Source organism: Anolis carolinensis, chromosome 1 (genome assembly GCF_035594765.1).
Source record: "Anolis carolinensis isolate JA03-04 chromosome 1, rAnoCar3.1.pri, whole genome shotgun sequence".
In the NCBI taxonomy this organism is placed as follows: Eukaryota; Metazoa; Chordata; class Lepidosauria; order Squamata; family Dactyloidae; genus Anolis; species Anolis carolinensis.
The window spans coordinates 69,807,579-69,823,018 of NC_085841.1; the positions used below are offsets into that span (position 1 = coordinate 69,807,579).

General features: G+C 36.0%; 1 protein-coding gene across 4 annotated transcripts in view; it reads left to right on the forward strand.

The window, feature by feature from the left end:
• prkn (parkin RBR E3 ubiquitin protein ligase) overlaps positions 1-15,440 on the forward strand; it is a 990,653-nt gene that overhangs the window by 79,840 nt on the left and 895,373 nt on the right. The window lies entirely within an intron of this gene.

The following is a 15,440-nucleotide window of genomic DNA, read 5'->3' on the forward strand; positions in this document are numbered from 1 at the left end:
TATTTTAACAGTGTGAATTCAACTGTATTTTAAATGTTGTGTTGAAAGTATTTAAATTGTATTTTTGTTTAGGTATGTTTGCTTGCTTGAGTCCTATGCTGGGAAAAAGATGGAATATGGCAGCACAACCTTAATTGATTGCTTTGGTCTTCCTGCACTTTATTTCCAGCCCTGGCCCTCTTGTTCTGCATTTTGCACAAGCTTCATCCCGTCCCTCTCAAATCTGAACATGCTCACTTTTTCCAGTTACTGGTTGTGATGTTGTTTTATGTAATTTATGATGTTTTTTTACTTTTCCAGTTTTTTTTAATATAAATCTTTATTGAGGATTTTACATTATAAAAAAAGAGAGAAAAGAAAAAAAGAAATGCAAATCACCATATTTTGCAGCAAAAGTGGGGGAACACTTTTTTACAGGTAGAAAGTAGGAAATAAGAAAGAGAATATATATATATATATATATATATATATATATATATATATGTACACCCATGCATATATGTATACACATACATACCCATACCCATCCAAACCTCTCCCTCTCTCTCTCTCTCTCTCTCTCTCTCTATATATATATATATATATATATATATATATATGTGTGTGTGTGTGTGTGTGTGTGTGTCAATCTAAAGAAAAAGAAAAAAAAGGGGGGGAAAGGTTAAAAAGAGGATTAAAAACAAAAGAGGAAAAATAATACTACTAAAAATAAATAATAAAAGAAAAATGTAAAGAAAAAAGAGAAAAAAATAGGTTGTCGACTTCCATCTGACTTTAAATGGCTCTTCATAATCTTTTCCAAGAAAAATCATATTTGTTGGTAAAACACCATGTCCCTTCATCCTCCTTAATCTCTAAGGTTGTGTCGATTCAGCAGATAAAATCAAATTTCATCTGTTTTAAATAATCCTTTACCAAGTCCCAATTCATTTCTTTCTTTGTTAAACCTTGATTTGGGGATAACCAATAAGTGAGTCTATCCATGTTCATTATTTCTATGACTCTGTTTAGCCAATCCTCCTTTTTTGGAGTCTCCTTTTGTCTCCAAATCCTAGCATATGTTATCTTCGCGGCTGTAATCAAATAATTGAACAGAATCTCTTTGTTCTTGTCGTCGTCAATGTCAAACATTCCCAATAAAAAGTATTCAGGTTCCCTGTGAATCTTTATCTTAAGAATTGATTGTATAGCTTCATTTATGTCTTTCCAGAATGATTGGGCTTTTGAACAAGTCCACCACATATGGTAGAAAGTCCCCGTCTGGCATTCGCACTTCCAACATTTATTAGAAGAATTTTTATAACATTGGGAAATTTTATAGGGGGTAATATACCACCTGTATTGCATTTTTAGCCAGTTCTCTCGCAGATCGTATGAATATGTATATCTGAGGCCCTGATTCCATATCTTCTCCCAACTTTTTAATTGGATCTGATGGCCCACGTTCTGAGCCCACTTTACCATACAATCTTTTATCTGGTCTTTTTCTGTGGCCGAATTCTAACAGTTTTAAATATATTTTTGTAATCAATTTTGGTCAGTCTTCATTATATTGTCCCAAAAGCCATTTCTATCAGCGAAGCCTAACTCTTTATCTTTCCTTAAAAGGTCGTATGCCTGTCTGTAGTGAAACCAGGGACACTTCAGAAACAATAATTTGATATCTTTCTCCTCCTTTAGTTCAAATTTCACATTAGATTTTATTAACAGATCCTCATAAGTAGGCCAAATTTGCCATCCCAATTCTCTCCTTTGAAAGGCCTCCAAAGGTGATACCCATAAAGGGGTCTTTGTATAAAATCTTGATTTATATCTATCTTTTCCAGTTTTAATTGTTTTAATTATATTGTTTATTTGTTATATGTTTTTAATATGTAACTTTGAATTTTTTTTATGCTGGGCTCGGTCCCCATGTAAGGCGCTCCCTTTGGGGAGATGGAGGCGGGTTATAAGAATAAAATAATAATAATAATAATAATAATAATAATAATAATAATAAATAAGCCAACATGTATAACTTCAGTTCTCCTACTGATGAAGTTCATAACTGAGTGTTTATACTTAACATAGACCAAGCTACACCACCCAGAATGGATGCCAGTGTAACTATGGGAGTTACCCACTCTAATCAAATCCCAGACCACGGGTGGATGTTGGGGATTAGGGGGATGCTTTGGACCTCTAGGGGTTGTTAGAATTGTGCATTTTCTGTTGATTTTCCCCATTTATAATTTCCTTTAGGACATATGGTCATCATTTTATGATGCTGCCCTTTCCCTTGGCTTTTATAAGGCCTGAAAGAGGTATTTTTTTTACATCTGGGAATGCCCTTGAAGGTTGATTTATAGTTACTGATGAAAAGAAGTTATCTTCTGAGCATAAAATAGTCCAGCTCTTCTGAAGCCATCTCCTCGCCCCCTAAGGCTTTGAGGGCATTTATGGCAAATTGGTTTTTTAAAAATACAAATGTGTTTTTGGATGCTGGGAGACCCTGGGGACCACAAAATTGGCATTTGGACATCAAGTGGGTTGTGGGTTTCACTTTCCTTTCCACAGTTCTGGATGGACCCTTCCTTGTACTTCCAAACCCTATGGTGACATTTTATGTTTTGATATTTAATTGGTGGAGAACTTTCTTGGTTGTAGAGTTTACTATTCTCTCTCTCTTGCATTCTACATTAATATCCACCTGGCTGCTGTGGGACACTGGCGCAATACAATTCTAATCATGTGATGGTTGAATTTACTTCTAGATTCACATACATGGAATTGTGCCTCAGTTTCCCTTGTCAGGGTGGAGTGGAGTAAAAGTTTGGAAAAGCTGCATGCAGTTGGCTATTGGCTTGAATGGTAAAGACAAAAACAAATGTTTTTACTTATGTAGGATGTGGAAGAGAAACTATTTGTTTGGTAGTCAACTTGAGAAGAAAATATACAAAAGTGTAAATTGAATAACATTTTATTTTATTTACTTAAAATATTTATTTTACCCATGCTCAAATGTTACAGATTACATCTAGTAATATATATATTTGCTGGTTGATGATAAATCAGTTGTAGTGTATTTATGAGAATTAAAGAGTTAAGAGACACTGCTAACATTTACTTGTGGATCCCACTGCATGAATTAATGTGTGTGTGTGACAGAAGAATAAGGTTAATGTGCATGACTTCATAAAACTTTAAACTTATAAATAATATAACATATATTCTGGAATTAAATCCCACGGTATTATTGTTTTGAATTGAAACATAACATCATTGTTAAGAAGTATGTTTTACACATTCTTGTTAAACATACAGAGATGTTAAAAATAAGATTCCCTGTACTTCAGAGGCTGAGAAATCAAACTGATTCAGAGAGTGATCTTGGAAGGATGCAAAATAATTAGTATGCCATGGTGAAATGCATTTTCTGTCAGGTTATTTCATTAGATATTAAAGAAAGTATCATTAAATTAAAAAATATTTTCTCCACAATTCCTTGCCTTTGTTTGCCCTGTAATATTGCCTGGAAGAGTATACAAGCATAGTAGACATATTAAAGTAACTCCAATTATTCTGAAAGGTCAGTTTTGTAATTTGAACACTAGACAAATTATGATAACATTTGTGTGGCTAAAATTTGCTTTTATTCCACTAATGGATAATGAAATAAATGAGTAATGAAAGCATATTTACCTTTTTGCAAAGGTTCGTGATTCCCATGCTTTTTCATGGGGTTTTATCTAATAATATTTCCAAATATTGGGCTTATCTCTTGAACCCCATTCTTTCTTGTGTCCCAGAAACCTTCTGTGTAATTGAATATTTCATTTTTTTTCAGTTAAAGTTGGAAGAAAAATATTTTCTTTATCTCCTCCACCTTTTAATCTTTCTGCCTGTGTAGCTATCTCAAGTTAGAAAAAATAGTTGAAAATCACATTAAACATTAATGACATAAGATGTTTTTCAGAGTGTATATTTGACATTGTTAGTTTAGTACACAGGTCATTTTTAAAGCACAGAAGTAGGAAATTCTATCAGGAACCTCACACTGGAAGTAGTGTACAATATAGTGTACTTTATGATTCCTCGGTAGATTTCAGAGTATACTGCACATACAAAATAATCACTTATTAATATCAGCTTTCTTGATCCATATAACAACTATAAGTGGAGTTTTCTTTCTGTGGAATATGCCTTTACTTAGAGCAAATTATCTCTGGCTTATTTAAACAATTTTAAAAATGTAAAAGTAAATAATATGTGCTGTATAACCTATTGAAATGCAGAATATCCATAATTTCATTATCTTAAATTTTATTTTTGTCAAAAGGTGGTTCTTAGGAAAGGATAGCATTGAAATGTGTCATGTGATCAAGCATTATCATTAGACAGCCTTTTATTTTATATAATTGAGAACTGGTATAGCATTTGAGTCATTTCCAAATGAAGTGGTACACTGACCTGAATAAAAGGGGATTGTTTTTGCTTCCATTCTTCTTCCTTACCGTAAAGTTCAATTTTTCTTCTTTTTCTTTTGTTTTACTTCCCTTTTTCTGATTTCTTCTTGGTCATTGTCCTTTCTTTTCTCTTATTTCTTATGTTACCATGTAGTCCATAAAAGGTTGCCAATCTCTAGGTTTAATTGGTCTCCCTGCGTATTTCTTCATATAAAAATTACTTTATCCATATCCATAATTTCCTTCATTTTATTTAACCATTCTTCCCGAGAAGGAATTTCGTTGGATTTCCAATATCTGGCATAGACCATCCTTGCTGCTGTGGTCATATATATGAACAGAATGATTTTATTGGTATCCAGTTCAATTTCCGAGTCTGTCACACTGAGAGGAAAATATTCTGGCTTTAGTTGTATCGTTATTTTTAAAATTCTTTGACTGGTTACCTCTATCATTTTCCAATACTTTGTTGCTTTATTACAGGTCCAGCACATGTAGAAAAAAGATTCTTCTTGTTGATCGTATTTCCAACATTTATTTTTAGCATTTTTATACATTATGCCTAGCTTTTGGGGAGTCATGTACTGTACCATCTGTACATCATTTTGTACCAGTTTTCTTTCATATCTGAGGCATATGTATATTTCAATTTTTTATTCTACATCAATTCCCATTCATTGAACTTTATTGCTCTGCCAATATTCATTGCCCATTTTGTCATGCAATTTTTGACCATTTCTGTTTCTGTGGACCATTCCAGTAATTTATTATATACTAGCTGTGCCCGGCCACGCGTTGCTGTGGCGTTGTCTGGTGGTGTTGGTGAGAAATTGTTGAGGTAGTGGTGGTAATGAATGTCTGTTGTATGGTTGTCTTTATGTTTAGTATGCACACTGAAGTGGATTATATGGCAGTGTGGAGTCAAGATAATCCAGTTCAAAGCAGATAATATAAGATTCTAAATAGGTTATATAGCTGTGTGGAAGGGCCTTGAGTATACATTGCCATATAATCCAGTTAAAATCTGATAATCTGTGGAAGAGGCCTAAGTGAGGCCTAACTGTGCCTGTCCCCTGGGCTGAGTAGGTTGCTAGGAGACCAAGTGGGTGGAGCTTAGCCTTCAAACTGGCAGAAATTGGATAAAAACTATTATTCCTCTCCCTGTAATTAGGACTTTATTTTTCTTTCCCTTTTTGTTATATCAACCTATAGCCGTGAATGATGGGTTGTGTTGTCAAATTTTGAGGTTGGGGGGCCTGTAGTTTTGTTGTTTTGTCCGCTGCCCGGATGCCATCACTCTTTTATATATATAGATAAATGGGTTATATAGCTGTGTGGAAGGGCCTTGAGTCTACACTGCCATATAATCCAGTGCAAATTAGATAATCTGTGGAAGAAGCCTAAGTGAGGCTTAAATCTGCCTGTCCCCTAACTGAACCCTGGCTGTCCCTCGGCTGAGTTGGTTGCTAGGAGACCAAGTGGGCAGAGATTAGCCCTCTAAACTGGCAGCAATTGGATAAAAACAATTATTGCTCTCCTTCTAATTAGGACTTTATTTTTCTTTTCTTTTTGTTGTATCAACCTAGTGGCGTGGATGATGGGTTGAGTTGTCAAATTTCGAGTTTGGGGGGCCTGTAGTTTTGTTGTTTTGTGGGTCGCCGTGATGCCATCACTCATTTATTTATATAGATTCTTGTTATATTTTTCTTTTCTGTTAGACATAATTTGTCCCAGAAAGTATTTTCTCTGCTAAAGCCATTTTTTTCTATCCAGGCTATAGTATTCTTTTAGTTGGATATACTGGAACCATGTCAAAGTATTGTATTTAGTCTTTATTTCTTCTTGAGTTTTCAATTGAAAATTGTCTTTATCTCTTATTACTATGTCTTTGTAAGTTGGCCATTTTGTCCATCTTAGTAGTCTTCATTGTCTTGCTTCTAGCGGAGAGAGCCATAGTGGTGTTTTTTTATACATTTTTATTTTGTGTCTTTCCCAAACCTTGAGAAAAGCAGCTCATATAAAATGATTCCCAAATTTTGTCTCAATCTTGACTTTATCATACCATAGGTATGAATGCCACCCTATTCGTAAATCAAAGCCTTCTAGTGTGAGCAATTTTTCTCTGTTGAGAGTCGTCAATTCTTTTTTCCATGAAAGGGCACTTGCTTCATAGTATAGTTTTGCTTTTTAGATGGACCAGAATGGGCCAGTGTTTACCAGCTTTATGGAAAGTAATCATCTGAAAGTTCCTTTCGAATCCTGGCTTATTCCAGAAGTGGTAACCAGAAGGTCCATGCCCTATAATTAATTAAAGACTTCCCAATTTAATTGGACCTTGGTGTGAATCAAAGAACAGAGAGGCTATATTTATGGAAAAGCCTGGATATATCTGTTCTTTCTATGCCCGCTGTTAGCCCCAGCTCCTGCCAACCTAGCAGTTCGAAAACATGCAAATGTGAGTAGATCAATAGGTACCGCTCTGGCGAGAAGGTAACGGCGCTCCATGCAGTCATGTCAGCCACATGACCTTGGAGGTGTCTACGGACAACGCCGGCTCTTCGGCTTAGAAATGGAGATGAGAACCAACTTCCAGAGTCGGTCACGACTGGACTTAACATCAGGGGAAAACCTTTACCTTTACCTACTATGCTGAAGATACGATTGTCTGAAATGTGCCAGGCTCCTCTCAGACTTCTCTGAAAATATATATGGAATGGAATGCAATGTTCTTTATCAAATAAATGATGGAAAAGCAAAGTGAATGATGAAAATGAGGGCAGTTACATTTGTGTTGTCTTTTAAACCAAACACATAAACAAATTATTAGATATTTATAGGATCAGATATTAGTGAGCCTTTAAAAGGCTCTCTAATGTATATTTTCCTTGAAGTCTATTTTCACTGATATCTGCTCCTTGAACAATTCAATATTGCCCATCTTTATCTCAGAGCAACCCAGAAAATGAAGGCTAAAGATTTCCATTCAGTTTATAACAATTAAGCCGTCCCTGGTGTGAATCTGTGCCAAAGTCAAAAATAAGGTACTTGGTGCACATATGTTTCAAATGTTTGTTCTACATATTGGTTTCTTCATCTCTTTCCTTAATTTTTCTCCTGTAATTTATGCTTATCTACAAGCTAAGAATACCCTCCATAAAAGCTAATGTTGGTGTTTTTCTTGTTTTTCTTTTGTTTTCAAACTGCTTCTTCTTCTAGTTGGTTTTGAGATCTATTAATATGCATGCACTATACTTTTATAAGTACTTTGAAAACAAAAGGTGTTCCTGACACTTCTTTGAGCCTTTGCTGTGTTGTTATGCAACTCATATTTTTCATTTGAATGATTTACTTTTATTACAGTTAATTGGTTCCCATGTGTAAAGAAAGTGAATATATCATTACATGGCAAGTAATTTTCTTTCATTTTATGCTCTTGCTGTGAATAGCATTTGTTTTTAAAATCAAAGGTATTATCTGTTCTACAATAGAAAGGCAAAATTGTTCCCACTGACAGTTCATTACATTGCAGTTTACAAATCCTAACAATTGCAGGATCAGTCATCACTTTCTAGTTAACTTTCTTGCATGCTCATATAACCATGATAAGATTTTTTTTATTTGGAGGTTTGTATTTAATCTGTAAATTCATTTTATAAAAAGAACAATGTTAGAAGTAGAGAGACTGACCAGGATAGGGATCTTGCGGTTATAGTGAATGGTGACTCAGCTGGGAAAAGTGAGAAAAAAATCCATGTGGAGCTTTATTAGAAAAGCAACAGAAAATAAAAGTGCTAGTCTTACAGGAGTACAGTACTGTGTGTGATTCCATTAAAAAGGATATTTTAAGGCAGGTACATGGAAATGTATCAACATTTTTGAGAAAGTCTTAATTCCAGGTGGTTTTCCTGGTCTTTAATAAAGGGAAATCTACACAACGTGGCACAGCTTTACACCAGGGATATTTGTAAGTGTCCCCGTGTCTTAGCAGAAATAAATAGATTTATATCCCATATGTTGCCTCCTATGGGAGATCTGAGCCTACGCCAGCTATTTTTTTTTGAAGACAAAAGGGCAACCCTCATCAAATATTGTCTCATTTCAATTGATCATGTATCTCATATACTGCAGGAAGCTAATGTGCACAAAAGAGAACCAAATCCCATTAACTATAGCTGATTTTTATTCGACGATCTGAAAGAACACAGGAGGTCTGTTGACTCAGAACAAACTACTGTCCATGAGAACATTCTCTTTCCCATAGTTGTCAACCAAATGTTTCATGGAAACTCATAAGCAGAACATGATGGTATTGTTTCCTAGTAGCCAGTACAGTAGACTTGTCTAACAATGGAAAGACAGTTTTAAGGAAAAAGAGACAGGAAAGTCTGTTTCTGCCAAATTTTTTGCATGTTTCTAAATCTGGACACAAATTGTACATTATTCATATCACAATGAAGTTGAAATATGGAAGACAATTAGGTTTAATGTCTAATAATTTGATCTTCCATTGTGTCCTTCAGGATGATGATTTTAAGTGACTGGCAATGAATACTGCATAATATTCCTTTCTGAAATTTTAGAGGAGAAAAATAATTGTACTCTTAAATCTTGATATGTCATTTTGTATAGTCCTTCACAACCCATTTTGATTTCTGGGGCCATAAAGAAACCCATTTGGGATAATCTCTCCTTTTCCATTGTAAGGATACCTTGCAGTAAAGCAGAAACACCTGCTTAAAATACATCGATGACAGCAATAATCCAGTGATCTGTAAGAATACAATGCAAACATAAAACCAGTGAATACTATAGTAATCTATTTCCACCTCCACACTTTCCCCCCATTCAATTAAACAATCAGTGTCTTTTAGGGGAATAGTATGATACCACTACCAAACTTAGAAAAAAAGAACAGAAACTTTTGTATGAGTAGAACTTGACAGCTTTTAACTTAAAGGCAGCACATGAAAGAACTTGTAGTTGTTATTAATTTTTCATTGAAATCTCCTACCCAAAAGATGATTCAGTAATGAAAGCAGCAAGGCTCTCCTAAAGAAAATTAGAAATGAAGTTATATTTAGGAGCACTATTACTGTAAAAACCACATTTTTCTTCTTTTTACTACTATAGTTAACTTCAGAAGACAATGGGACTGGATGGAATATAGGATGTCTTGGAACACTTTCTTTAATTATCGGTTCGCTGAAATGTAGGATTTGGCATCTTGTCTAGAGATTCAAACTGTTCCCAGCGAAAGAATAGTTTATGAGCACAATACCCTCCTGGAGCCAGTTGGGAGATACTCTCTTGCTATCATGTGAATCCAGTCCATCTTTGTAATGTCCGGAAAAAGAAGAATAAACTGCTCATATGAATCATGCAGAATGTCATGAAGCGGATGGTTTGTGTCATCTGCTTTGAGGTTTGTTGATTTCCACAATGAATTGATGATATGTCAGTACCATCACAAGATGACGACACTGATTAGTGTGTGGGACTGCATTCATTCATGTTTTTTTTTTAAAAATTAAAGGCTGAAAATACTCATATTCTGCAAATATAACAATACAGTTACCAAAAAGATCAGATACCAAATATATATATATTTGAGACATCAGCTTTAAGAAAAAGAAAAGCTTGAAAACAACTTGGAGCAGACAATCTCTTTATATATCGTAGATAGATATTATTTACCCTCCAATTTGTGTTGTGATGGAAATACACACTGATAAACACAAACAAAGAATAGGTGGGCACAAAGGTCAGAAGCATGGGAGAGACAAAAAGCTAAATAATACCCTAAACACAGCTTTTTCACCAGTTGCATCCTTGGATCTGACACTGAATATGTGGATAGGTATCCATTTTATCCCATTGTCACTGTAACCTTTTCAATTTCAGTGTAATGACATAATTTCCCCCTATTTCTGCTTGTAAACTCTCTGTGTTCACACCAATGTGGGCAGGTTCCTATGCTATTGAGATAACATGGTTGTGGTGCACTTACATCAGTAGTTCTCAACCTGGGGTCCCCAGATGTTTTTGGCCTACAACTCCCAGAAATCTCATCCAGTTTACCAGCTGTTAGGATTTCTGGGATTTGAAGGTCAAAAACATCTGGGGACTCCAGGTTGAGAACCACTGACTTAAAGAATGGAGCCTTCAGGAGCAGTGTTCATAAATGATGTCCCTATAGATCATGGATAGTCAAATCCCTCAGGCTTAGGGTCCTGATTTACCTTCCTGAAGCCTATTGGGAGATATTCTCTGCTACACTGAATTTTCTTAACTGTTAAAAGTTGCCTTACTTTTTTAGTTAAAGTAAAATGTGAATTTGTTTTGTCCAAGTATAATAGTGTCTTAAAAATCTCCTGGAAGCACTTCTACCCTATTTTGAAGATTGTGGACAGATTCAAGCCAGCCCTCATGCTTGTATTAATTAATGGTTTGTTGAAAGCAGATGCTTCTCCTGCTTATTTAGTTCACCTTTGATTGCCAGTCCAGCTGTTGAAGATTTATAACTATAACATTCAAATTAGTTTAAGTTGGGTTTTTAAAAATAAATAAATCTAACAGAAATCAGAATAAGAATCCTAAATTTAACATTCACAACAAGGGGCTCATCTACACTGACCATATAAACCAGTGGTTCCCAAACTATTTGGCTTACCGCCCCCTTTCCAGAAAAAATATTAATCAGTGCCCCCTGGAAAGGGGGGCATGGCTTAGAGGGGTGGGTGTGGCTCCTGATCAAGAGGGCAGGGCTGAGCCTCTCTCCTAGTCCAAGAAATGCCACAAATGGAAACAGGAAACAGGAGGTGGGGCCTCTTCCCAAGTGCCTGACCTCTATACCCCGCCCCTGTGTTCTAACAAGCGCCTCAGGGGAGGTATACAGAGGCTCAGCCTTGTCTCGTGCTCTTGGGAAGAGGCCCTGCCCCAGCCCCGCCCTTTAGTCCTAAAAGGCCTCTCAGGAGAAATATAGATTCTCAGCCCTGTCTCGGGCTCTTGGGAAGAAGCCCCGCCCCTCCCCTGGCCCTGCCCCCGTGTCCTAATAGGTGCCATAACTGCCCCCCTGGATCACTGCAGCACCCACCAGGGGGCGGTAGCGCCCACTTTGGGAATTACTGATATAAACGAATTTGACGTTAGACAGCAGGTGGCCAACTGACCTTCTGGGAGAGGTAACTGAATACCTTCATGTGATGATTAGCTATTAAGCAGCTGATTTGCTGGATCTGTTCTAGTTGGGAACAGCAACTTATTTGAGGCAAATGTATATCCTGTAGAAGAGTTGCATGGACTGGAATATGCATATAACCAGTCCTCCATATCCATGAATTCTGCATCCACAGTTTCAACTAACCATGGTCTGATAATATTTAAAAGAAAATTCAAAAGGCAAATTTTGATTTTTGTCATTTGATATATTATTATTATTATTATTATTATTATTATTATTATTATTAAACTTTATTTGTACCCCGCTAGCATCTCCCGAAGGACCCGATGCGGCTTACAAAGGCCAAGGCCTCAACACACAATATAACAATACAAAACAAAAGGCAAATTAAAACAATTAAAACAGTATAAACAACAAGCAGTAAACAATACGCTAAAACACAATAAAACTGGGCCGGGGATATAAGGGATGCCATTTTACTACATCATTATATATAATAGGTCTTAGGCATTCATGGATTATGGCAAGCACAGGGGGTCCTAAAGCCACACCCCAGCAGGTACCAAAGGTCCACTTTATGTTTCTATGGTTGTGATGATGCAGTTGTTGTTAATGGTTCTCACTTGGTCAATTTTTCACCATTGTGCCCCCCCCCTTTATTCAGTTTCCCTGGGTTTTGAGGGCCATAAAATTTGTTTGCTTTGCGGTTGGTTAAAGGAAAGGCAACTCTCTCATTGACATACAAAATATTTTTTAAAATTAAATTGTTTAGAAGAAAGAACACATTTTTTAAAATGTTAATTAAAATCTCATTCCTGTTTGGTCTTCTGTGCTGGTTTATCAATTTAGTTTTTTAATGATAAAACAGGATCTCTGCAGACTAATTGAAAGTGGCAACAAATTCTGTATCAAATATATTAGTTCATTCAGCTCCATTAGTTCCATTAGTGGATTTCCATTTCCCAGTAGACCTTCCAGAAACTCTGGAGATGCCTCTAAATTATGGTTTGCATGTGCTATTTAATTATGTTCTCTTTTAAAAACCATACAGAGTTCAGTTATTGCATTACAATAAGACTAGCATCAATGTATTTTAGAGCTCTTTGAGTTAAATTATTTTCAAGATTAATTAATAATACTCTGATAAAGAAACATAAAAGCTGTGAAAGCCAGAATGATTTTGAATGACTGAATACTCCTTATACAGCAAACAAAACAAATGCAAACTAAGAAAAAACCCATTAATATCCCTATACTAAACACATTTGTTCAGAGTCTCATATTTGTCTGACAATTCTTGATTCTTCTTCTTTGAATTGCTGACCTAAAAGAGCTGTAACAGTTAACAGATAGGAAACACAGTGCACTGCTAGTACCATAGAATTATGGAGTTGGAAGAGACCACATGGCCTATCTAGCCTAGCAGGAAAAGCATACTCAAAGTACCTCTGATAGATGGCCATCTGCCCAAGAATGCTGGTTTCTCATCATACTACAACTTCCAGGATCCTATAGCACTGAGCCATGACAGTTATAGTGCTGTCAATTAATTTGAATTAATTCAGAGAACAGTGATCTATTCCTTTTCCCAATATCAATGCCATTGTTGCGAGATTAAAGCTGGATCTACCCTGTCATATAATGGAGTTTGAACTGTATTATATGGTCAGTATAGACCCATATAATGCAGTTCACACTGCATTACATGGCAGGGTAGATCCAGTCTAAAAAGAGGTATGGACTACTATTCTAGTAACTGCAATGTGATCAAGTAATGAATGAAAAGGCTGCACTAGAGTATCATCAGAGAACTGTAATACAGTGAACATAAAGAATTTTGAACCTCACTTTAGAGATGAGCTATATTTGCCTGGACTGTATTCAAAAGGGGGACAGAAGACCCCCTCCCTAAACTCTATAGAGTAGGCGTGTGCACAATTCTGTTTGGCAATACCAGATTTGGGGAAATTCGTTGATCCATCTGCCAAACCTCCAATAACGGACCGGGCCAAGGGGGGGGGTCGCCAAAATGGATCACTAGCAGATGGAGCGTGTAACTCACTCATTCACTTGCTGGGTTTCTGTTGCTGAGCAGTGATTCATACCCCGGGCTCTTCTCCTAGTCCACCACTCAAATCATTGCATCAGACTGGCTTTCTGTGATTAATGTGATAAAAAAACAAAAAAAAATATTTATTTCATGTCAAAAGCATTGTACAACAAATACATTTCAAATAATGGGAAAAAAAGAAAAAAAAGAAATCACAATCAACTAAATAGTTTTTGACCAAAAGCGGGCAACAGCAACCGCATTGTCTGTAGCTTTAAACAACTCCTCCTCCGTACACGAGGCAGGGCATTGTGGGGAAGCATGCATATGTGGAAAATGAGCAGGTCACTTTATTGTTTCCCTACATTGGAATGGTTCTGTATGGTTAAATGTTCATATGTGCTGGGACTTTGTGAAGAAAATGAATGACTTAAAAATCTTTTTCGAATAGATATTTAATTAGTAGTCCCCATGAAACCAATATTTTGAATTGGATGAGAAAACAATTGATTTAATAATGAAATCATTATCCGGAGGCAATCATTGTACAGAGTGACTGAGTATACTTTAACTTTGAAAATTTGAAATAAAATTGGGATAAATTATTTCCTTAAGTCAGTGTAAATATGAAAGCAATTAATTGCAAATAATAATGTTTTCATTATGCAATCATATTAATTTGTCAGCTGCCTTGAGTCTCAATATTGATAGAAAGTCAGGGTTTAAATGAAACTTAGTATATTTATTACATAATAATTATGTATATACATAATAATTATTAATCAAGTAATATTTCATGTCAATCATAAATGTATATTTGGAAAGTTTAAAAAGCCCCCTTGATCACACAATAACCTCTGTTGAAAGCTGATTTTAAATACTAGCTTTTATCAGAGTTCAAAGTTATGAATACAGATTGCTGTTCCCAGTAGTAGTGAATAGGTGGATGCTTTAGAAGATGTTCTCCCCCAAAACCCAGATCGGACCAGGAGCAAAGCAAATATCTATGTGCTCATATACTTGGTCCCCTGAAAACCAAGCTGCTCTTGTATCTATTCCATAGACCAGGGGTCCTCAAACTTTTAAAGCAGAGGGCCAGTCCACAATCCTTCAGACTGTGGAGGGGCCGAATTATCATTTGGAGGGGAAAAAAACCGAACAAATTCCTCTGCACACTGCACATGTCTTATTTGTAGTGGGGGGGAAAAACAACAAAAAAGAAAGAACAATATAATATTTTAAAATGAAAACAATTGTAACCAACATAAACCTATCAGGATTTCAATAGGAAGTGTGAGCCTGCTTCTGGCCAATGAGATAGTCAAGTTAATTAGGATTGTTGTTGTTGTTGTGTGCCTTCAAGTCATTTCAGACTTTGGGCGAGCCTAAGTCTAAAATTATTTATTTATTCATTTACTACATTTATTTATTACATTTATATCCTGCCCTTCTCACCCCGAAGGGGACTCAGAGCAGCTGTATGTACATACAATATATTATATTATTAGCATAGCACAATATTAGCATTATATATTACTATATTGAACTATACCACTATACTGTAATATTATATGTAATATATAACATATAATGGGGGGCCCTGATGGCACAGTGTGTTAAAGCACTGAGCTGCTGAACTTGTGGACCAAAAGGTCCCAGGTTCCAATCCCGGGAGTGGAATGAGCACCCGCTGTTAGCCCCAGCTCCTGCCAACCTAGCAGTTCGAAAACATGCCAATGTGAGTAGATCAATAGGTACCGCTCCG